General features: G+C 47.0%; 1 long non-coding RNA gene across 2 annotated transcripts in view; it reads left to right on the forward strand.

Moving 5' to 3' along the window:
- Positions 1-273: 273 nt before the first annotated feature.
- LOC311598249 overlaps positions 274-24,805 on the forward strand; it is a 33,453-nt gene continuing 8,921 nt past the window's right edge. The window contains exon 1 of one of the 2 annotated variants that reach the window (XR_014779525.1): positions 274-914. This is a non-coding gene — a long non-coding RNA (uncharacterized lncRNA). Of the gene's footprint in view, positions 915-20,283; positions 22,283-24,805 lie in introns of those variants that run through there. The other variant, XR_014779526.1, reaches the window with a different exon arrangement.

The following is a 24,805-nucleotide window of genomic DNA, read 5'->3' on the forward strand; positions in this document are numbered from 1 at the left end:
AGCTTGGGAAGGAAAGGGTTTATTTCATCTTCTAGCTTACAGGGCACCATTGAGGGAACCTAAGGCAGGAACCCGGAGGCAGAAACCGAACAGAGAAACAATCCTTACAGGCTCATCTTGCTTTCTCTTGCAACCCGGGGCCACTCGCACAGGGTGACACAGCCAGCCTGCAATGGGCCGAGCCCTCCTACAGCAATCATTAGTCAAGAAAATGCCCTCCAGGCTTGCTTTTAGTAGGTTGTAAAGAAATCACTACGTTTAGTGGTTGCATAGTGGAGCAATGTGTTGTTAGCCAGGAGCTTTGATGGAGGTGTCACCTTGATGTGGGTTATGGTGACAATGGCTGCCTCAGTTACCTTCCAGGGATGTGAAGGTTTTCTTGCTGACAGCAATGTCCATATAGTCGTGTGTCTAATGGGTGCTTAGAGGCTTGGCATCTCTTTGCTCGTACTGAATCTGTTTGCTTTGCTGCCTTAACGTTTTTGGGCCAGATGCCTGCTCACCTCGGCATGCAGACATGTTAGTCACTTAAGGAAACATTAGTCCAGCACCAGGACTCCTAAACTGCTCTGCTCTCTTTCCTGCCCCTTAAAGGACAAGGAAGTTTTTGGCTCCTAAGGTCAATGGATTAATTCAATCGTATCCAAAATAAGAGTAACTAAGACGTTATCAGTATTTATGAAGGCGGCACAAGCTTGTGACTACATGCATAGCAACCCTCAGGATAGTCTCCTTGGAGATCACAGGAGAGGCAGCCAGAAGTCTAGTAACGAAGTGTTTCTCAAAATATCCTGCAGTCCTTCCCTCTTGCCTTCTCATTTGATTTGCATCCTTGAAGGGTGCTAGGTGGGCAGCCTGCTGAGCTCCACGTTCACATCCTGCCTCCTCCTTGTTGGCCTCAGTTGCAGATACAGGTGAGCTTGGAACCCTCCACCTATGTGCTGATGACAATGACTCTGTCTCTTTCCTTGGTCTCTTGTTGAGCTCTAGATCTCCGTGTTTATCTGCCATGGTCATGTTGCTTAGGGAGCTCCCTGGTGGCTCCCTCACATCACACGGACTGTATTTTATCACAGAAACAGAGGAAACTAGGATAGATTGGGCTCACAGACACGGCATGTTTTCTCTCCTTTGGAATCTTGGGGGGGGGGGTGCGGGGAAGACATGAATGAGGATACCAGGAGGAGAAAAGGGAGACAACATAAGGAAGTGCTGGGAGGTGGGTGCAAATCTGATTAAAGCACATCACTTAGTACTCTAGAGTCTGAAGAGACATGTTTCTTTAGTTCCAAAAGCCATGTTACTGTAGCTGCTTGGATGATCACAGTGAAACTAAAATGGAAGACCTTTACAAAGTGGTCCAGCATTGGCTAGCGTGGTCCAGCATTGGCTAGCATTCCTGACTTGTTTCTAGTAGATAGGTGGAGGGGGAAGTGCACTAGCACCAGTGTACGTGTGTGTGTGTGTGTGTGTGTGTGTGTGTGTGTGTGTGTGTTGTGTGTTCCTTGTAACTCTTCTCAGGGGACATTCTCAACAAGTGGTCTTGGGGAAGATTCTGGTTTCAGAAACTTTTGGAGGAGGAGGAGGCTGAGAAAGAGGGGTCCTTCCTCCACTGCTTTCTGGGCTGTGAATATTCATCCAGCTAACATTTCCCCTCAAACTGGTCATTTGGGAAATGGCTTTCTACTCAATCTGGCTGCTTCTAGCTGACATTAGGGAAACAGAAGAATTTATGGTCTCCCTCTTTGCTGATTTTCAGGCATCTCCATGAGAAGATTCCAGATAGATAAAATGAGATTATCATAGGACCAGAGTGGAGATGTATTGTAAAAGAGAATGACTTCATTAATCTTTATGTTAGAATAAAACTTCATAGCGGATGTAACAATATATCATCACATTTTCTTTCTGTAGTCATCTGCCGATGGGCATCTAAGCTGGTTCTATATCGTGGCTATTAACGGTGCAAGGGTAAACATGGCTGCACAGGTGCTTCTGTGATTTGCTAACTGGATTCCTTCAGGTATACTCCCAAGAGTGGTAGAATTGGATTGTATGATAGTTGAATTGTTTTCATTTGAATATTGTTTTAGATTTTTATTTTAATGCGTATGAGTGTTTTGGCTGCATGTATGTCTATGCACCATGTGCATGCAGTGCCCACAGAGGCCAGAAGAGGACCTAAGATCCTTGAGATTGGAGTTGCAGACAGTTGTGAGCTGCCGTGTGTGGGTGCTGGGAATTGATCCCAGGCCATCTAGAAGCGCTGTCAATGCTCTTACCATCTGGATATCTTTCCAGTTCCTACTTTTAGTTCTTTGGGGGGTGTTTTGCTTTGGGTTTGATGGTTTTTGTTTTTGTTTGTTTGTTTGTTTGTTTGTTCAGTTTTTGAAGAACCTCCATATTGACTTCCACTCTGAATGCACTAATATACATTCTCACTAGCAGTGGGATACATCTTTACCAGCATTTGGTGTTATTGTTGTTGTTTTTCTTTTATTAAAATTATTTTTTAAAGTTTACTCTTTGATGCTGGGGCTAGAGAGATGGCTCAGTGGTTAAGCGCACTGGTTGCTCTTCCAAGAGGACCTAGGTTCAATTCCTAGCACCCACATGGCAGCTCACAACTGTCTGTAATTCCAGTTCCAGGGGATCCAACACCCTTACACAGACATACATATAGGCCAGTACCTATAAAATAATAATAAATTAGTTTAAAATTTTATTTTTTGAACATTTCATATATCTATATAAGGTATTCTAATCATATTTTCCCAGCATCCCATTCTTCTCTTTACTTCTCACTCCCAACAGCTCCCTCCTTGCACTTTCATGTCTTTTTTTTTTTTTTCCTTTATTCTCTTCTCATTTATTACATCCCGGCCACAGTTTGCCCTCCCTCCCCTCCTCCAAGTCCCTCTTCTCTCCCTCCCTCCATCCTCCACACCCATTCCTACTCTATTTCTCTTCAGAGAACAGCAGGCCTTCCAGGGACATCGACCAAACACTTTTGTGCAATTAAAAAAAAAAAAGCCCACAATTTGCGTTTCACCAATGACCAGCTCTGAGCATCTTCTGTGCATCCATTAGCCACTTACACATCTTACTTGAAACATCCACTTAGACCTTTTGTTCATCTTGAAGTCTACCTTCTTATTATTAATATGTTTCTTATATACTAACAGCGTGCCAGGTTATACCTTTGCAAGTATTTTCCGCCCTTCTGTAGCTTGTCTTTTCTTTCCCATTGATAGCTTGTAATATGAAAGTGTTCCTGTGTGGATGAGTTTCCTTTGTCTCTTGCCAACTGTGCATTTTCTCAGCAACTGTTGACTAACAGAAACCTGTAGATATTTGCACTTAGAGTTTTAAGGCTTTCTGGCTGCAGCACTTTTAAGTCTTTAATCCCTGTTGAGCTCATTTCCATGTGTGAGGTAAGAAAGGAGTCTGACTAGGCAGCTGCTCATCCCAAAACCACCTGTGGAGAGAATCTTGTTGTCCCATGGTGTTATTTTGGCAACGTTTGTTTGTCTCTCTTTGAAGGTTACAGTGGATCGACTATAAACAATGTCACAGAGTAAGAATTCATTTCACTGTGACATTGTTAGTGACGCGAATTGTGCGATATTACCAGCAGATGGCAGTAATGCCTCATATATCGCCTACTTCTTAGTTCCAACACCCAAAAAGTGGGACTAGGTTTTAACCAAATACCAAATCTCCTCCACAAATCGTTCTCTGTCTTTCTCACCCTCTTGGTGAACTTGACTTTGGCTACTCCAGTGCTGTGAGTCTTGTTCCTGCCTTATTGGTTTTTAGCTAACTTGAACCTGATTTTTCTGTTCCATGGTGAGGAGGTGAAATTCATAGGGAGAGGCCATGTTTTGGGGGTTGCTGGAGAGGATGTGAAGTAGAGTTTGATTCAGACTTAGTGATAAGAGGCTCACGATATGAAAATATGGAGCGTTTGATCCAGCTGTTCTCAACTAACAAAAGGCCTGGCAGGAATGTGTGCTCACCACGGGCTGCACAGCCTAAGCCAGACATTGAGTCTCTGGCTCTTGGCTAGTTCACTAGGGCTCAGTGTCTAACAAGCTGCCTTCTCTGCCGATCACATGTGCTAGTCGGTAGATAAATATGATTTTTGTCTAAGTAATGTTGTGTAGATAAATGATTAGTTCATCATTTAGTTAACAGCAGAGCGGGGAAAGATGACAGGTGTGGACGCTTCTGATCCAAGGATGAGTTTGGGTGAGGAAGTGAGTCGGAGAGGAGGCCTGCTCCCTCCTTTTGTATTGCTTGCTGGGTGAGGAACTCCTTCCAGGCATGCCTCACTGAGCTGTTCTCCACAGGACATTTGTTGCTCCAAAGGGCCAGTCTGTCAGGGACTTAAGGATCCTCAGCTCTGCAGGCCTCTGCACCTCTTAACTTCTGCATCTATAGGCCTTTGCGTGTGTGCGTGTGTGAACACACACCCCCCCACACACACACCCACATACCCTTCAGTACTACCTACGCACTCCCTTCTGCAGCTAGTTAGATGGCCCCAGGGCACCCAGAGAAGGCACCGGAAACTCAGCAGTGGAGAGAGCAGCTTCCCCCAGCAGAGTCAGTCAGGCTGACTTGAAGTCCGCATCTCCTTTCAGCGCTCTGGGAGCTATTACCACCTGTCCATCAGCGGCACCGAGGAGCCAGGAGTGATGACCTGGACAGTCCAGGCTGTGGGAAGAGGTTCCTCGCTTTGATGTGAGCCACAAGGTCAGGGAGGGAGCAGGAGGTGAGGCGGGGCGCTTCTGAACACAATCTCCCCTTCCACCCCAGGCTTCTGTGGAAGACGCCAGTCTGTCTTCATCACCCCTTTCATCTCTTGATTCTCTGTGACCAGATGCCTCCTCCTTGGCCTCAGGATTGCAGTGTGAGACTCCTGGTTCTAAATCCCCAGCCAGTGCATAGCGGCCAGACCCACCTGCCTAGTTCACATACAGTGGGCATTAAGTGGTACATGGTATGCAGGAAACGCTTAAAACCAGAGAAGGCAACTTCTCCTGGGAAGTGCAGGCTCCCAGTGCATGGAGTGGGTGCTCTCTTGCCTTGGGCGCTGGGATCCTTGACCTCTGCTATCCTTGACCTCTGCTTCTAACAGGCACCTACTAGGCCTGATCTCACACCAGCAGTTACAAGGACCTCACCAAGTAAAGAGGACTAAACCTTCACTGGTAAAGAGAGAAGAGGAGTAGGGAGGAAGATGGAAGGACAGATCAGGGAGGAGGGACGACTAGGAGTCTGGCCCTTTCTCTGAGGTTATGGAAATTTCCCTGATCTTTAAAAAAAAAAAAGATTAATTTTTATTTTTCTGTTTGTGTGTGTGGATTCAAGTATATGTCATTACGTGTGTGTGTGTGTGTGTGTGTGTGTGTGTGTGTGTGTGTGTGTGTGTGTGCCCCTGGAGGGGAGGTTTTAGAGGCCCTGAAACTGGAGTTCACAGGCAGTTGTGAGCTGCCTGACCAGGGTACTAGGGACCTAACTTGAGTTTTCGAGAAGAGCAGAGAGTGCTTTTAACTGCTGAGCCAACTCCCTAGTACCTCCCTGCCCCCACCTTGAGTGTAAACCAAGTTTTCCCAGTCCCCCTCCTTCTATGTCCCAGGAAGAGAAGCCAAGAAGGGAAGAAAACTTATAGGGCCCATGGTCACAATGAAGCGTGGCCTCCCATGCTCGCCAAGTCCTGAAACGTTAACATAAATGAGATTTCAGAATTTGGCATACATTACTTGTTCAGTACATCCTAAATGTATTAGCTTACTAAAAGCTCTCAATAATAGCCATGCAAGGATTATACTATTTCATAGAGGGGAAGCACAAAGCCCAAGGGGGGGGGTGGCAAATGATATCTTATAAACATGTCATGCAGCAGAACTAGGCTTGGGCTCATGTTGGAATTCTTCTTCTCTACCTGTGTTGCCTTGTTAATCCAAGTGTCTTAGGGACTAACAAAGGGTTCTTATGTCTTCCCACCTTTCCAGATCCCATCTTGGGGCTGGGTAGGGAGAGCCCTGAGCAAAGATGGAGGTGTGTGACTAGAGCAGGGAGGAGAATCACATCTATCATGGCCACAAGCCAGTTGGGTCTCGGTGTCCATTCTGCTGCTAGCTGGCTCTGTCAAGGTCTCTCCTGGCCTCAAGGTCCTTGTCCATCAAATGGGAGGCTGAGATGGAGGCTATGACCCATGTCTCTAGGTAATGCAATCCCCCAGGACCCTGAGTTTGGTAGCTGAGATTATTTAACTGGTAGGAGGAATGATATCCCCAGCTGTTTTGAGTTTCATAATTCCACCATCTCAGAGAACAGAGCTGAATTTGGTATTTGGACTCAACCAAGACTCCTGACTCCTGGTAAGTTCAGTTTCTAGATAGGGCCCCACATACAAGGTCCTGGCCACTCTGTTCCTGGGTGCCCATCCATTCTCAGCACCCTGAGTTCACACTGTGGATGACACTTGGGGCTATTACAACAAAAGACCATGTGTGCCGTATCTGTTCGATGTCGTTAAATCTTCATAGTTCAAGAAAGAGAAATCTTGGAGATGGGGAAACTGAGTCAGGCACATTGTCCTCTGGCTTTCATCTAGGAAGTGAAGAGGATGTGATGGGGGCTTGTGTACCAAGGGACCTTATTGTCACCCATCTTGAGAGGTGTTCTAAGATTTCCACCAACTCGTCTAGGGAGGACAGGGGTATCAGGGTTAGGTTCTCTGGGGTGGGTCAGTCTTCTGTTTGTCTAGAGTTTTGGGGAGAATACAGAGCAGCCCTAATGCTTTGGGGAAGAATCAGAAGAAACACAAAGGAAAAGGGAGGGGCTCTGCACTCTGCCCCTAGTGAGGATGGAGCTTAGGATTTAAGGCAGCATGCAATGTCCTTGGTTTGGGACCATATGTGATGTGCATCTAAGCTAGCCTGGGAGGCAGCCCTGAGAATAGGGTTCATCCACCCAAGATGGAGCTGAGGAGGCAAAGGGCCTGGGTGACAGATACCCGGTTGAGGCCCTCACTCTGGAAGCAGACAATGTAATGAAGTACCCAGGGTCCCCAACTGTCCTGAGGTTCCTTGAGATATGTATTTGGGGGCAGGGAGGTAGTCTGAAACCTCTACACAGAGAAAGCACTCTGGTCCTGCCTTTATATTCAGAGCCCAGAATACTGGGGCTAAGAGATCCCCTACCCTGAGACTTGACATTAGTGTTTCTCCTTTTCTATGAATGGTGGGATGGAGGAGGGTTGAGATTGCTATGTCAAACATGTGATGTTTTTCTTCCCATCCTCCTAAGCACCTAGCATCACTCATCCCCAGACAATTTAGCTGTTATTGGTACCTATTTGGAAGAGGGAAGAAAGAGTCACAGTAAGAAGGAGAGCAGAGGGGACACCAGGGCCTTTGTTCCCCATGCAGGGAGGGACAGAGGTCAGCTTGGCCTCACCATATCTGGCAGGCAGCCCTATGTTTGAGCCACAGAATTAAGCTGTCCTCCCCTCTTCAATATGACTAAAGCCGGGGCGGGCTGTGACAAGAGCTGTCAATGCTGGTATCTTGTCCCAGTAATCACTGAAAATGCCATACATTCAGCTCAACATGCCTGGAGAGGACCAGTGGGAGGAGGGGTGGATAGGAACACAGCCACCTTTGTGCACCTCTTCAGCAAGGGGCTCTATCACTATGCTGCCTGCCCTGTGTGCAGCTCACCCTGGAGAAGATTTGGGGGTCTTTCTTCTTCCACTGAAGGCTGCCATCAGAGATCACAGAAGCAAGCTTCAAGGTTAAGCAGGTGACCGCAATTGTCTAAGACTTGTAGCCAGTGAGATGGTTCACTGGGTAAAAGCTCTTGGCATCAAGCCTGATGACCTGACCTACAGGCGCATGCACGCGCAAGTGCACACACAAATAAATAACTGCAACAAATGTCTGAGCATTGGATTGGGCAGGACAGTTGCTACCTTTTCCTGCTGAGCCCCAGCTGGACAGGAACACGAACCCTGCTTCCATTTGCTTCTGTGCCATATACCTGACAGCCTTGATGAAGCAGGACCCATCTGAAGTTTCCTTTTCTTCTGCCCATCCAGAAAGTTCTGGGCACTGGGAGCTCTAAGTCCCATACCTTAGCCCAGTTGTTTCTAAACCTTCTGGCTAGGTACCTACCCCAGGTTGGGACCAAGGGGATGGCCAAGAAGCTGGAGGCAGCCCTCACCCCAGGGTAGGGACCTAACAGCCGAGGGATGCACTGCTACACTCAGGCAGAAAACCCCATACCTGCAAAAGCTTTGGCTTATGCCTCCTCTAATGGCCTCATTATTTTCAGAAAAGTTCCCCATCATCACCTTTCCAGTTTTATCTCTTTCCTCTGCCTGTTCTGAAATCCCACTGGGCTCCAGGCCAGACTCTGGGGTATTAGGAAAGGGTTGGGGCCATGTCTCCAGTTGTGCAGTCCCTAGAACAGATGGAAGCCCCAACAGACCTGGCACTTCCCCATGCCTGGAGCTCAGGGTCCTCAGAGTATCTAAAGAATCCATGGGCCTGGGCAGTGGTGGTGCACGCTTTTAATCCCAGCACTTGGGAGGCAGAGGCAGGTGGATCGCTGTGAGTTCGAGGCAAGAGTCTGTAGAGTGAGTTCCAGGTCAGCCAAGGCTACACAAAGAAACCCTATCGAACCCCCCCAAATTCATGGGGTTACCTCGAGTGCCACACAACTTTGACCCCTCTGCAGTAGTTATCTGAATGGAAAGAGACAAGAGGAGTAACAACATCATTCCTGTATCTCAGGGACTTGCAGTTCATTTGAAAAAACAGAAACTGAAGTGGAGAATTAGCCAGTGAGGTGTGGCTTATTGTCTTACTGGTTAACCCTCCATCGAAGTCACCCAGGGCCCAAGCTCTGTGTGGTCTATGTTGGGTGTCCTCTAGGAAAGAGCAGTTCGGTGTGCAGTGTGGGAGGGGAGAATTCAGGGTTTTCTAGGTAGAGATAAGGGAAGGGCACCCCAGAAAAAGGAGCAGCCCAGTGGGTCTGCCTGCACATGGTTTGATGTTACTACAGTGTGGAGTCTGGGCAGGCATGGGCTGCTGGAGAGGAAGCTAAGGTGACCCTTTTGGGTATAAGGTTCCCTCCTCATCCCAGCTATGTCCATGCAATCCTAAAAGGAACTTAGGAGAGTCTGCCTGGCAGCTCGTGGGACCCTTCTTAAAATTTTCAGAGAGCCTCATTTATAGCATCCCACTGGCAGCCCTCTGTCCTATGAGGCTGGCTCTTTGGGGGCTCCTCCCAGCCCTATGATCCAGCCAGCCTATGTCAAGGGTTATTTATCTGTACTCAGAACCTCAGAAAAAGTGGGCAAGGCTTGGAGCTGTTCTGGGGGCTCCAGTTGGGAGAGCGGGAAAGGTGGTACACTCCTCCGTTCTGATCCCTGGGTCCACAGCTGTCAAGGCTGATCACAGCAGGATGGGCTCGAAAACCTGCTAGCGACAGAACTTCTGTTTACGTTCATTTGCCTCTTGTAATTTCATTCTTTCCCTCTCTCCCCTTCCTCTAGTCCTCCCTTCTCCTCCTCTCCCTCTTCTGTTCTTTCCCCTCCCCAAGCCCCCCACCTTCACTTCTGTCTGGAAATGTAGTGGTGTTCTTCCTTCCCACATCTGCCACTCCAGCATCTCCCTCCGACCGAGTGCTCTTCCCCTTCCTGTGTACAGCTTTCTCCTCTTCGTCTTTCCCTCCTGTTTTGGGCAAGCACTTCCTGCTGTTAATGCTAGTACCCTCCCCTCCTCTGTGGGGGGGCAGCTCTAGCCCTCTCCCCCCACCCGCCCCCAGCCTCCTCTTTACCAGGGAGAGCCCATCTTAGGAGAGGTTTCACTGTAGCCTTCTTGGCATAAGGCTGCTGAGGAGGTGGCCCACAGTGTCTACAGAACCTGTATGGGTGCTGTGTGGTGTGGCTGAGATTTGGGCAGGGACTCTAGGAGAATCATTTGCTCTACTGGCCAGCCTAAAAAAAAAAAAAAAAATTACCCTTTGCCGAAACTATGGTGGAGAATGGCCCCATATTCTCCAGAATGCTGAAGTTGCATTCTATGGAGGTTGGGTGCACTGATCTATCCCGCCTTCCCCAAACCAACAAACTCTAAGGACAGACTGAATGGGGCCTTCGGCTCAACAGCCCCTCAGCTGAGGCCTCCTGCACGCAAGTACTCACTGGCCCTCTCCAACATGTCATCCTGTACTGAACCCCAGGAGAGCTGAGATGGTGATCTGCTGTGGGTGTGGAAGGCTTTGGAGGAGAGGGCATTTCTTTACTCAAGGATCAGGGGAGTGTTTCTACAAGTAGGACTGATATGGAGTTCTTGGTTGGTTCATGAGTTGGCATGGAGACTAAACGGGGTGGTAGGAGAGGACTCATTTGTGCCATCACCCCACCTCATATACGTCTGCAGCTTCCTCTGCACCCTAACTGCAACCTGCACTTCCTCCTTAGGTCCTGGAGGGGCTATGTGCATCTAGCTGTGCTCTCTTGGAGTTCCTCTGGTCCAGATGCAGTCACTCACCTGTCACTCACAGGTCTGCCTTCCCCAAGCCCACACAGGGCATGCCACCCAAGGCCTCACTAATGGCTTCTTTGCACCAACCCTGCCATCACCTGACCTGGCTAACATCCTTCCTTCTGGTCTCAATTCAGTCCTCTCTGGCTTCGTGTGCCACAGGGGCCTTCATGCAGCCCTGGAACTGAAGCCCACTCTATCCCCATCAAATGCTAGGAATAAAGGGGAGCAGACTTCTCTCAGTAGCTACAGTGTTTCATCCTAAGCTTCTTGTGAGCTATTTCTTTTGCTGGTCATAGCACTTTTCCTTCATAGACCAAAACCGTCAAAGAAATGAAAAGTCAACATGAGTACATAGCAGGTCATCAGGGTCTGCCCCGCTCCAGATGTGTGTGTCTCTCTTGCTCTACAGGACTCTTTGCTGATACCCAGGTTCAAGCTGTGCCATGGCTGCCACAGTGCAATTTGTATGCATTCAGAAATACTTGAGTTTAATAAACATCTGCTGAGTGCATTCTCTATGCCAGATGTTGGGAATGTTTGGAGATGGGGACGAGCTTGCCATAGAAAATGTGGGCAGGTGCCTCCATGAATTCTGCCTGCCTCTGGGCCCCAGAATATCTAATCCAATTCTGTATTGCTGCCTGAGCCCAGCTGAGGAAGGAGGGGCCCCGGTGGGGGTGTGTGAATGGTGGGCAATGGGGTGAGGGTGGGTGGGGTGAAGGGAGACCCAGTTTAATGAGGTGACTGCCACTTGTAAATGAACCAGAAGGCGGTGCAGCTTGTGTGAACTTCGACCCCTCCTGTCAGTCTTGCCTTTCATTAAGAGCGGTGTCTCCCTCAGAAGAGACCCACCGCAGCCTGGGCCAGAATGCCAGGGCTGGAGTGGAGAACAGGAGTGTGGGGAGGGGGTGTAGACTAGCAGTTGGTGGATCTGCTGCCCCTCCATTGTCCCTCATAGGACTTTTGGTAGATAAATGCTGCTCTGGACTTATGAGGAGGTACTTGCGGAACACAAACCCGGAGACCCCCGCCAAATAGATTCTCAGGCCTGTTGTCAATAGTTGGGGTTGAGTCTCAGAAATTTATTTATTTTTAGCTGTGTGAGTGTGTAGTGTGTGTGTGTGTGTGTGTGTGTGTGTGTGTGTGTGTGTGATGGATCCATGTATGTGCCCGTGGAGACCAGAGGCCGATGTCTGCTGTCCTCCTCTAGTGCCCTCCACCTTGTTTGACACAGTGTTTCTCACTGAACCCTGAGCTCATCAGTTGGCTGGACAAGCTGGCCAGGGAACCTCTGGGGTCATCTTGTCTTTCTGCCCCCCCACAGCAGAGACTACAGGTGTATCCTGCCATGTCACTTTTCATGTAGGTGCTGGGGATCTGAACTTCGGTTCCCCATGCTTATGCACCAAGCACCGTACCCACTGAGCCAGCTAAGATTTTTGTTTGTTTGTTTTTTAAAAAGACTTAGATATTTATTATTATGTATATAGTGCTCTACCTGCATGTACACCCACATGCCGGAAGAGGGCATCGGATCATATTATAGATGGTTGTGAGCCACCATGTGGTTGCTGGGAATCGAACTCAGGGCCTTTGGAAGAGCAGTCAGTGCCCTTAACCTCTGAGCCATCTCTCGAGCCCCAAAATTTTGTTGTTGTTTTTTTTTTCGAAAGCTCCCATGGTGATTCTTCAATCAGGTCTTGGGTCCAAAAGTGAGACCGACTGGCCTCAGGCTAACTGGTGAACTGGGGATGCAGAAAGCCAGCCCTGGCCTCCTGAATGATCTGGTGCCTGATTTGACACTACATGTCCCCATTAGACCCTCCAAATAATCCTGAGTGTCAACAGCATTATCAATATTGCAAAACGAGATGGAGAGCAAACGGTTTGCCAAGAGGAAACAGAACTGAGATATGGAAACTTTTCCAAGTGACTCTGGAAGTTTTCCTGCCAAACAGTGTCATAGTTCTCCACCACCACCCCTACACACACACACACACACACACACACACATCACACACACACCACACACACAGACACACACAGACACGCGCGCACACACGACACACAGACACACACACACAGACATACACACAGACACAGACACACACACAGACACACACACACACACCCCTACACACACACACACACACCACACACAGACACACAGACACAGACACACACACAGACACACACACACCCCTACACACACACACACACCACACACAGACACACACACAGACACACACACGAGACACACAGACAGACAGACACGCACATAGACACAGACACACACACACACACAGACAGACACACACACACAGACACAGACACACACACACAGACACAGACACACACACGACACACACACAACACACACACACACACAGACACACACACACACACCACACACACACACAGATACGCACACACACACACACACCACACACACACACACAGACACACACACACCACACACACACAGACACAGACACACACGACACACACACACCACACACACACACACACACACATACACACACACGGTAGCCGTTAATATTCCAGGGTTCTAGTCATTGTCTCATTCTATTCTAACGGTGGTCCTGGGGCCAGCCATGGACCTTATGATTAAGGACAATGCTTCATGACTGGAGACACCTGGAGTGTTCACGGTGACAAGTGACAGACAAGCAGCTCTGAGAATAGAAAGTGATGTCCCTTTGCAAGTTCTTGCCTGGCCTTCCGTGGAGGTTTCAGTGAGGTCTGTCCACCAAGGCCTCCTTCTAAAGAGAAGGTGGCTTCAAGCTGCCCACACCCAGAGGTCCAAGCTCTGCAGGATTTGTGGTGTTGGCACCTTTATTTTAACCATGCCAGGGTTTCATTTGTGTAAAAATTACTTACTGAAAAGACTTCTTAGCTGGACATGGCGGTGGGCCTTTAATCTAAAAACTGGGAGGTAGAGGCAAGAAGATCATCACAAGTTCAAGGTTAACCTGGTATGCATCTCAAGTTTCAGGCCAGGCATGGCTACATAGCAAGACCCTATTTTGAAAACATAAGAAAAAAAAACCCAAAAACAAAAACCAAACAAACCAAAGCAAGGCCACCCACACTAGAAATATAAAATAAAATTTTTTCTTTTCCTTTTTTCAGGGATTGTGTGTTTTTGAGATAAGGTTTTACTCTGTAGTCCAAACTGGCAAGCTTGCACTGATCACCTCACCTCAGCCTCCTGAGTGTTGGGATTACTGTTACTATGTTAAAGGTGTGGTTTGAGAGCTCCTCTTAAGGAGAGAGGCCTTATGGAGGGTAGAGGAAAAAAAGTGTTGAGGATTTGGGCAGGACTTTTCAGTCCTTCAGAGAGAAGACTAAGGGTTGCTGGGACTATTGAGAAATGTTACCTTTGTCTTTAAATAGAATTGCATTGCTTAGTGGGAGCCCAAGGACCCGACTCTCTGAGGAGTTTTAAAAATTTATTTATTTTTGGTATATACATTTATATTGTTACACATAAATAAAATAAACTACATACAACAAGAAGAACCACGAAATAATCAGGAATTATATAATATTACATTCATGGTGTTCTGGCTAAATATATTTGGCAAGAAGAAAGCGTCTTTCCTATCCTGATGAGTCTGAAATTCCGAATGTAAATCAGTATCTATCATATCTCATCTCTATCAACTTAAAATGTATATCTAGATCTAAAAACATCTTATCCCCTAACCAAGTAAGCTTAATTAAAAAGACTAAACTATCTGGTCTTCAGCCTTATCAGACTTAAGAAGGAATAAAATGTAATTACCTGAGTTAACCGGAAGTGCAGGTTAGCTGCTTCCAAAATGAAAAAAAAAAAAAAGCAGACAGTTCGCTGCCTAAACAGTCACCCTGAAACTCTCTGTATGTTGGAGCATCATCATCAGCCTTCTGGCCCAACATAACTGACAGACATATTTGTGAGGCAGGAACCACCAAGGACCTTCTCACCCTGTCTTTTTGTTTGTTTGTTTGTTTGTTGGCCTTTGGTTTTTGTTTTTTGAGACAGGGTCTCTCTGTGTAGCATTGGCTGTCTGGGACTCAGTTTGTAGACCAGACTGGCCTCGAACTCACAGCGATCCGCCTGCCTCTGCCTCCCAAGTGCTGGTATTAAAGGCATGCGCCACCACCGCCTGGCGGGCATTCTCACCGTGTCTTGTCAGAGCTTGACCATCGACTCTGCCTGCATCCAAGCTTGCCCACCTTTAGGCAGAATTCTGTCAATGGGAGAAACGAGGGCAACTTTGCTTTTAATATTTTAAAGATTCTTGGACAATGAGACAGGTTAACCCCTGGCCACACCCAGATGCTCATCAAAGAAGATGATGAGCATCAAAGAACCTCCTTATGGAGATGGCTCTCTGAGGGCCTTTAATGAGGTGGGAAGTGAGGCCCGGAGAGAAGCACAGTCCTACTGGGAGCTGCTTGCTCCCAGGCTGCCTGGACCATTCTCCTTTGGTTGAGGAGACACTTAATTGAACCTTACACCTCGTGTGTTGTTTTGTTTTTTAGAATGAAGGCTGAACTCCTCAGTCATGCTAAGATAGCAGCCTTAAAAACAAGTCCGTCTGCCCCTGACCAAACCTCTGACCTTATTTGTGGGTCACTCCAACATTGGAGTGAAGGGTCCTCGTGCCAGATGTTTACACTCTGGAAGGAGATCAGCGATGCATTTCCGGGGAATATGGCAGGCAGGTCTAGGCAGGCACTTCTGGGAGATGGCTGAGTGGCAGAGTGTCACAGAGGGGAAAGGGCTGGGAAGAGCAAAGGCCTAGGGGCTCTGGGTTGTGTTTGGAACAGCTGTTGGCTAACCCAACACCACACATCTGAGTGGAGATTAAGCAAACAGACGGGAAATGAAATCTGACCTGGAAGAGGAGGTGGGAGGAAGCCTGCCCCTCTCATTGTAAGCCAGGAGGGAAATTCAAAGCACCTTCCTCAGAGAGTTTCCCCCGAATCCTCAGAGCCCCTCCAGGCCCACCTGAAGGCAGGATTTTGTCTCTGTGGTCTGACTCTCTGGAAAACGTGAGGAAAGATGCTGTCATAAAAAGAAAACAAACAAACAAGTGCTCAAATGCTCTTATGTGCTGCTTTTAGTGGGTTCAGGATCCCAAATTAATTATTGCTATTCTAGGAAAATAAGCCTGCCCCCTTCTCTTTCTTTTTCCTCTGGGGGAAAAAAAAACCTTGTGGATTTTAGTATATTCGCAAAATTATGCAACCATCACCTTTAACCCTCAATTTTCTTCAGGTTTGGTTTTTTGTTTTGTTTTGTTTTGCTTTGTTTTGTTTTTATGCCTAAAGATGAGCCTATTTTAGAAATGTCACACAAACAGGATCATCTGCTTTCATTTAGCATGATATTGGAGCACCTGTAAGTACTTCATTTCTTTGGGGTCGTCGCCCACTGGATGGGTGAAAAAACGACCAGAGGTTGGAAAGGCTCTACTTTGGGGCCTTCATGAGCAACGCGGCTCTGAACAGTGGTGTGCACATATCTGTGTGGACCAAGGCTTTCCTGTCTTGGGTCTAAGACTGAACCAATGGGTCACATGAGAAATTGGTTTGCTTTTGGAAAACAGCCTGGTTCTTCCAGAGAAGCTGAACCATTTTACATCCTGATTGTTATCCCCTGGCTCTTATCTTCCTGTTTCCACCCTCCCTCCCTTTTCTGCCCTATACTCCTCCCCTAGACCTCTGATGGGGGGGCCCTCTTTCCCCATTGTCTGGCCACAGCCTATTATATCTCATAAAGATAGCCCGCATCCCCTTCCTTTGTGTGCCCTCAGGGCCGTCTTGCCAAGGGGCAGTGATCAAATTGTGGGCAGAGTGCCTGTCAGAGGTTCAGCAGAAGTTCCCCCTCCCCTCACCCCCACGTGGAGAATCAGCTGTCCATGGGCTACATCTGAGCAGGGGGGCTTGGTTCTCTGCACGCATTGTCTTTGGTTGGTGCATCAGTTTGTGCAGGCCTCCCTGTGTCCAGATCCGTAGGGCTTGATCGTCTTTTCATGGTTGCCAGTGATGCTGAGAATCTTTGGGTGTGCTTGCCGGCCATGTATTCATCCTCTGTAGAAATCTTCAAGTGATCTTTAGTTCATTTGTAAATTGTATCATTTTTTTTTTTTATTATTGTGTCATAAAGATATGCAAGTCCCGTAGATACATGAATTGTAAATGGTTTTCCCATTATGCTACTTGTGTTTTCCAGATCTTTGGTGCACAAACATTATTATTATTATTATTATTATTATTATTATTATTATTATTATTATTATCATTATCATCATCATCATCATCATCACCATTACTTTTTGTTGTTGTTGTTTTGTTTTGTTTTGTTTTTCAGGCAGGACATTGCTATGTCACCCTGGCCTAAAACTCAAAATCTTCCTGCTTCAAGCGTCTAAGTGCTGGGTCCATAAGCATGTGCTGCCATGGGCAACCAAAGGGTTAAGTGTTTGTGAAGCTCAGTTTATCTGAGCTTCCTCTTGTTGCTGGTGCTCTCAGTGCTTAAGAAAATGTTTAGTTCAGAATCGCGAAGGGACTGAGAGTGTAGTCAGAGACACAATGCTCACCTAGCACGGGTGAGGCCCTGGCTTCCATCTTACCATGAGAGAAAGCCCCACAAAAATTCCTGTTCCCCTCTAAGGACTGTTTCATTGGAGGGTCATGCAGGCCTAGCTGTTGCATTTAGGACTTTGATTCTTGTATATGACATAAAATAGGAAGCAATGTCATGTGTCTGCCAGTGGATATTCAGTTGTCCCAGCACCATTTGTTGGGAAACACTTTTTCTCTTTACACCTTCTTTCTCTCTTCTTATCCCCACTCCAAAGCATTGCCTAAGCCATGTAACTTTGGCCAGGTTAACTATGTCTCAGACTCTTCAATTTTCATTGTAAATATAAGACAGGCATATCTACAGCTGCTGTGTGACAGGACATTCTGTGAAGAATAAATACTCCAGATGATGGAAGAGACCATGGATAAACATGTACGTGCTCTTTGTTCACATACCCATTTGCTTGGTGCGGTCTCTGTAATTCTTCCCCTTGGCGTTTGATGTGCACACCATTGGAGGTATACGCCCTTCCATTGGAACTCTTTTGGACTCTTCTTTTGCAAAACAGCTCCCTTTTATATTTTGAGTCGTGTGAGGGTAGGCAGCCATTTGCTTTTGTTTGTTTGTTTGCTTTTTAAAAGCATCTCCCATATTGGGAGCACTCTAGGCTCAAAGGCTTTTTTGGTGGGCTAAGACATACTTTGTGGGAATGAGAAGTTTGCACTTGATGCTGAGGTTTCTTTTCCCAGATAACTCTAGCTTGTACCAAGAGAGAGAGAAAGAGAGAGAGAGAGAGAAAGAGAGAGAGAGAGAGAGAGAGAGAGAGAGAGAGAGAGAGAGAGAGAGAGAGAGAAGAGAGAAGAGAGAAGAGGAGAGAAAAAAGGAGATGTTCACCGTGGATCTCAATACCACACATACCCAACTCAGCCTGGCATGGGACATTTGTCCCTATGGCGCTTGCCTGAGCCATTCTTCAGAGGCTCAGTGGATACTTCTGTTTCCTCTCTTGTGGCAGACAGCCTCTAAGGTGACCCATCAGTGGTCTCCATTTGCTGGTGTTCACATTTGAACGATTGCCTTCTTGAGTATGGGTATGGTGCCAGACCTCACTTTTATCAAAGATGATGGACTGTCATTTCTTTGCTTACACGATGTGGTGGTTTGAATAAAAACGGTCCCCCATAGACCCATAGGGAGTGGCACTATTAGGAAGTATGTCCTTATTGGAGTAGGTGTGGTCATGTTGGAGGAAGTGTGTCACTGGGGCAGGCTTGGAGGTCTCAGATGCTGAAGATGTCTCACTCTCTGCCTGCTGCCTGACAATTTGGATCTAGAACTCCCAGCTACTTCTCCAACACCATGTCTGCCTACATGCCACTGTGCTTTCTGCCATGACAGTAACGGACTAAACCTCTGAACTGGAAGCCAGCCCCATTTAAATGTTTTCCTTCATAAGAGTTGCCATGGTTATGGTGTCACTTCGCAGCAATAGAAGCCTGAACTAAGACACAAGTCAGTACCAGGAGTAGGGTATTGCTGTAATAGGCCAGATCGTGCTTTTGTTTGGAGGAATGTGGACTTTGAGACTTTAGGTTAAGAGAGCAGTGGAATGCTTTTAAGTACTGAAGGTGATTTGAACTATGGTGGCCCAGCTCAAGACTTTTCAGAAGAAAAGAACATTTGAATGTGGCTAGAGATATTCTGATATTTTAGTGAAGAACATGGCTGCTTTCTGCTCCTCCTGCCCTCCTCACCCCCCCCCCCCAAAACCCAAAACGAAAAACTCTGCTTGAGGCTAAATTGAAGAGTTAGGAATAAACATCTGTGGCAGAGGACATGTCAAAACAATTTAGCATTGACTGTTGTGTGGCTAACAGTGGCCAGTCGTATGCAGATCTGTAATGAAGAGGAGCAAGCTAAGCAAGGAGAAATTAAAAAATGTACAGTTTCAAGAGAAAAGGAGCACCAAGAAGTGCAAACAGATTAAAGAAAAGCCTGATGCTAAAGTGGAAGGAGGGGAGTGGTGACCTCAGAGAAAAATGCTACCCAGCTAAGCTCCTAGCTTGTGAAAAGGAATTAAAGAAAAATGAGAAATGAAATACAGAAAGCTTAGGGCCAGGTGTGGTGCTGTATATCTTTAATCCCAGTACTGGGGAAGCAGAGGCTGGCAGATCTCCGAGTTCAAGGGCAGCCTGGTCTACAAAGTGAGTTTCTGAATAGCCAATATTAGGCAGGAAAAGAAGCCATCAAAACCAGAAAGCTAATGAAAACATAATTGAATAAGGGGACCATGTTCCAGCCCCAGCAAGCAACAGAACTTGGCAGCTTTGGCCATTTGGCTCTAGCTTTAGAGTCAAGGATAATAGAGAGGGGCTATGGAATCTTCCTCTGCACCTAAGGGTGGCCATTGAGGCCAGGCATGTTGTCAGGAGTGTCCCTGCATGGAGGCCTAGAGAGGCCATTGTAGGAAGTTGTGAAGGTGAAGCCTGGATTGCCTTGGAGTCTCCAAATGTCAGAGATGCCAGAGCTGTGAGATACCTGCCGAGGAAAGCTGCTAACAGGATGTGTAACTAGCCCAAGAGAAAGAAGCGTGTAACAGCTAACAAAACTGAAAGGAGCTGGAGATCTGAAGAGCACTTTGACAGACATGGGTGGAGATGTAGAGTTTGGAGTTTGCCCAGATGGTTTTTGGTCTTGTTTTGGTCCAGTATTTTTTTCACTATGGTCTTGTCCCTCCCTTCTGGAACAGTAATATACATTCTGTGCCACTGTTTGTTGGAAGTACATGTTCTGCTTTTCGATTTTGATTTCACTGGGGATTATAGTTAAGAAATTGCATGAGTCTCAGAAGAGACTTTGAAGCCGGGCATAGTGGCGCACACCTTTAATCCCAGTTCTTGGGAGGCAGAGGCAGGTGGATCTCTGTGAGTTCGAGGCCAGCCTGGACTACAAAGTGAGTCCAGGACAGCCAGGCCTGTTAAACAGAGAGAGAGAGAGAGAGAGAGAGAGAGAGAGAGAGAGAGAGAGAGAGAGAGAGAGGGAGGGAGGGAGGGAGGGAGGGGGGAGGGAGGGAGGGAGGGAGGGAGGGAGAGAGAGAGAGAGAGAGAGAGAGAGAGAGAGAGAGAGAGAGGGAGAGAGAGAGACTTTGAATTTGAACTTTTAACAAGTTTCAGATTGGTAGACTTTGGGGGCTTTTGAAGTTGGACTGAATGCATTTCTGCATTATGGTTATAAGCTTGTGGGCCAGGGAGTAGAATACAGTGGTTTGAATAAAAATGACCTCATAGGATCATAGGGAGTGGCACTATTAGGAGGTATGGCCTTGTTTGAAAAAGTTTGTCACTGGGTGTGGGCCTTGAGGTCTCAGATGCTCAAGCCAGGCCCAGTGTCTCAATGTCTCTTGCTGCTGCCTGGGGATCCAGATGCAGACATCTCAGCTACCTCTCTGGCACCGTATCTGCCTACATGGCACCATGCCTCTTGCCATGACGATAATGGCCTAAACCTCCAGACTGTCAGCCAGCCCCATTGAGCTGTTTTCCTTTATAACAGTTGCAGTGGGGCTGAGCAGTGGTGGCACACACCTTTAATCCCAGCACTTGGAAGATAGAGGCAGGCAGATCTCTATGAGTTTGAGTCCATCCTGGTGTACAGCGTGAGTTCTAGCATGGCCAGGGCACTGCTAAACAGAGAAACCCTCTCTGAACAAAACAACAACAGCAACAGCAAAGAGTTGCAATGGTCATGGTGTCTCTTCATAGCAATAGAAATCCTGACACGTGAGATTGTGGCTTACCTCTTGCTAGCTGACTTTCTACTCTTGGTTTTCACACTTTATGAAGCAAGTGAGCATTTTGGGGAGTCAAACAAGGTATAATGAGGGCTGTCCCAGACTGCCAGTCCCCAGGGAATGAATCCTGCCAACAATCCTTCTTTGCTTGAGCTATAGACAACTCCCTAACTCTAGCCAAAAATTTAACTGTATCCTTGTGAGAAGCCTAAATCAAAGCACCCAACCCTGTTGTGCCTCACCTCCTGACCAAGGTAGGCTGGGGCATGACAAACTTACGTTGCTTTGAGCCACATGCACAACAGTAGATAGCCAGTTACCATATTAGTCCACATGGCTTGCGCACGTCCCTGAACAATTTGTGTTCTGAAAGCTTGGCTCCCAGCATGGTGATGTCCCATGTATTGATTCCCAGGATGTTAAGTTCATGACATCATTGTGAGTCTACAAGCAAAGCAGTTTCATCCCACAGACTTCAAGTCAGGACTCATGTAAGACCCAAGTCATGGTGATATGTTCATTTAAAGCAAAGACTCGTGTCTTGTTGTTTGTATCTAAGCATTAAGCCCTCTTTTGTGCACTTGTAGATTTGTAATTACCTCTACATGGGGCATTCTGTTGCAGCACAATAAAAACAGATTGTAGAGTTCCTCAAAAAGGTGTATATCCTGGCCTAGAGGACATCTGTGAGTGAGAGTCTTCTACTAGCTGAGCTAGTAGAACCATCCAGATAAATGGGATCATCTGGGCAATCCTAGCATAGGAAGACAGGAACTGCTCATCTGGTATGGCTTATGGTAACAGGCAAGAGAAAACCATTGGGGCTGGCGAGATGGCTCAGTGGGTTACAGTGCTGGCTGTACCAACCTGCTGACTGAGCCTGATTTCCCAGAACCCACATCAAGGTGGAAAGAGAACCTACCACCCCAAAAACTGTTTTCTGACCTCCACATGCACACCATGGTACACCAACCTACACACACATCATGCATACAAACAAAATAATAGTAATTAAAATTTTATAGTAGAGAAACGAATCATATTTTATATTTCCCTGTATCTTTCTGAACAATACAAACCATTTCATATTATTTGGCATATAAGTCTGTAGTCAGAAGTTACTCAGCCAGTGTTTGCTGATTCACTGGGTATAATCCCCCCCCCAAGTTAAGATTGGTGCTAATGAAACATAGCAGACTCCATAAAGGTGACTGTCACCTATGCTTTAAGGTGATTTGGCTGAAAGAGTGGATGCAGTGTTGTCTCTGTGGAGAAAATTTGTGCTGAGAACATAGAAGGAGGAGTTCAGTCAAGAAAATCCAGGTAGGATATGTCCCAACTTGTCATCAAACCTGCAGGGAGACTGCATTTCACATTGACTGGATCCAAAGGCAAACATTAGAATGGTTCTGAAGTGACATCTTGCTGCCTTCCCTGGGTGGCTGATGTTCTTAGGAAAAAGAAGCCTCATTGGGTTGTCACATGAGCATCTGCTCATAGGTAAACCTCTCTTATTCCCTTCCTCAGAAATCACAATTGGATGCAAAAACCTGTTTAGTCTAGGTCTCATTGCGTGGACTAAAAGACAAACCAAACCATTCAAGCAAACAAATAAAACCTCGGGATCCATGGCTGAAGGTATAACAGGAGTGGTAGGTTATGCGTGAGGCTTGTGGTTTGAGCTCCAACACCAGGAAAGAAGTAAAAACAAAGAACATGAAGTAGCAGCGACACAGACAAGTTTCAGAAACTTGGATAGACTCACCCACAGTCACAGTCAGTTGGTTGCAGGAAAGACTAGACCGAGGAAGAGCCCAGTTCTACCACTCCCGTGCTCTGCCTCTTGACTGAGACAATTTGCAATCACAGGACCCAACGGTCTATAGCTGTGGATGCCATAGCAGCCAGGAACTTCCCACATTCTGGGGGTGAAGCCCAGCTGAGAACAAACATGGGAGTGCCTGGGATACTGGCCCATCTTCCTTAGAGCCTTCCCTCGAGGCTTTGAGAGTTGGGAGTTCATCAACAGCACGAGGCATCTTGTTTCTATTTTCTCAACTGGGCGGTCCTGGCAGAACTCTGCATTTCCTGTAAAGGAATACGTTTTTAATCTCTGAGCTCAAATGCACTTTAGATGGGAGGTAAGAAAACCGAATCCCTCCAAAGAAGATTCCTTCTTCTTCCTATCTGCCTCTGATGTGCCCAGCAATGGAAAACTAGGGGTTCTGTCCCTGTAGCCTTGAACAGCCTTGAGCAGAGATCCAGGGGTCATCAAAAGCCTAGGCCTGAGGTCTTGTCATCACAGCCTTGGACTCCCGATGAAGAGCCTGGTGCTCTTAGTGTAGTACTCCCTGGATCTTAAAAATAATTTTTTCTTACTTCCCTGCTCCCCATATTGGGTCTCATATCAAGTCATCTCTTCTAAGATACCCCTGTGCCTCTCTGCTGGGTTCGGATGTGTCCTCTCAAGTTCATGTGCCCAAAACAGTAATTGCCAAATTCATATATTAATGTATATGGAGTTGGGGGGCTTTGGAAAATAATTAGATTAGGCCACAAGACTCTGGCCTCCACAATGGCATTAGAGATGTGCAAAACAATCAAGTAAACAAGAGAGAAAGAGGGAAGCCTAAAGTGGCATTCTAGTCCTGTCTTCCATGTCATAGTGTACAAGAAAAGCCTGCCCAGAAGCAGCTGAAGCCGACCCTATGTTCTTTCACTTCCCAGTTTCTAAAAGCATCACACACACACACACACACACACACACACACACACACAGAGAGAGAGAGAGAGAGAGAGAGAGAGAGAGAGAGAGAGAGACAGAGAGAGAGAGACAGAGAGAGAGAGAGAGAGAGAGAGAGAGAGAGAGAGAGGGAGGGAGGGAGGAAGAGAGAGAGAGAGAGAGAGAGAGAGAGAGAGAGAGAGAGAGAGAGAGAGAGAGAGGGAGATAGTGAGTTCATGTGTTCCCCCCCCCCCCCTGCATGTATGTCTGTGTACCATGTGCTTGCCTGGTGTCCACTGAGGCTGGAAGAGGGCACGGGATCCCCCAGGACTGCAGTTATAGGCAGTTGTGAGCCACTGTGTTGGTTCTGAGAGTCAAACCTGGGTCCTCTGGAAGAGTAGCCAACGCTCTTAGCTGTTGGACGATTTCTTCAGCTGCCCTACTGTGTTTTGTTTTTGTTTTTTGTTTTTGTTTTTTTAAACAAAATTGTAAATCTTTATAAATTATCCAGTTTCATACGTTGTGTTTTAGCATCAGGAGGTTGCTCTGGGTTAGGTGTCCTACGTCACTCTGTGCTCCCCATTCCTAGCCCAGCCGCTTGGGCTGTGATCGCTTCCTTGATGTGTGTAGTGCTTGAAGCAGGAGCCTGAGTGACAGAGGAGACACCCTTGTAAAAAGTGGGGATGGTGGTATTTGGCAGAGGAGACATAGGTTCCGTTGTGGTTGCAGATATGTTCCTCAGGGCATGCTGAGCTGGGTCTCATTGTGTGACTAGGAGATCAGGCCTCTCTTTTCTTTCACATAGCATGTGGCACCACTTTTGGGTAAGGGCATTCCTAGCAAGAGCCAGCATGAGCCACAAACTGAAATTGCCAATAACTGGAAAACAGGACTGCTTCAGGCCAGGTAGATAACCACAGCACCCACTGACACCTTGAAGACAGTTTCTTCTTTTTTGCCTTTTTAAAAAACAATTCTTTTCCCCCCCCCCCCCTTCTCAGTGCCGGAGAATTGAACCTAGGGCCTGTGCACTCTAAGCAAGCTATAGAGCTATAACCCGAGCCAGAGAGTTTCTGGTTGTCATGGCAACACCTCAAACATGACCTGACACTGAGCTGGCATTT

This window comes from Acomys minous (genome assembly GCF_964271855.1).
Source record: "Acomys minous genome assembly, chromosome: 5".
Lineage (NCBI taxonomy): Eukaryota > Metazoa > Chordata > Mammalia > Rodentia > Muridae > Acomys > Acomys minous.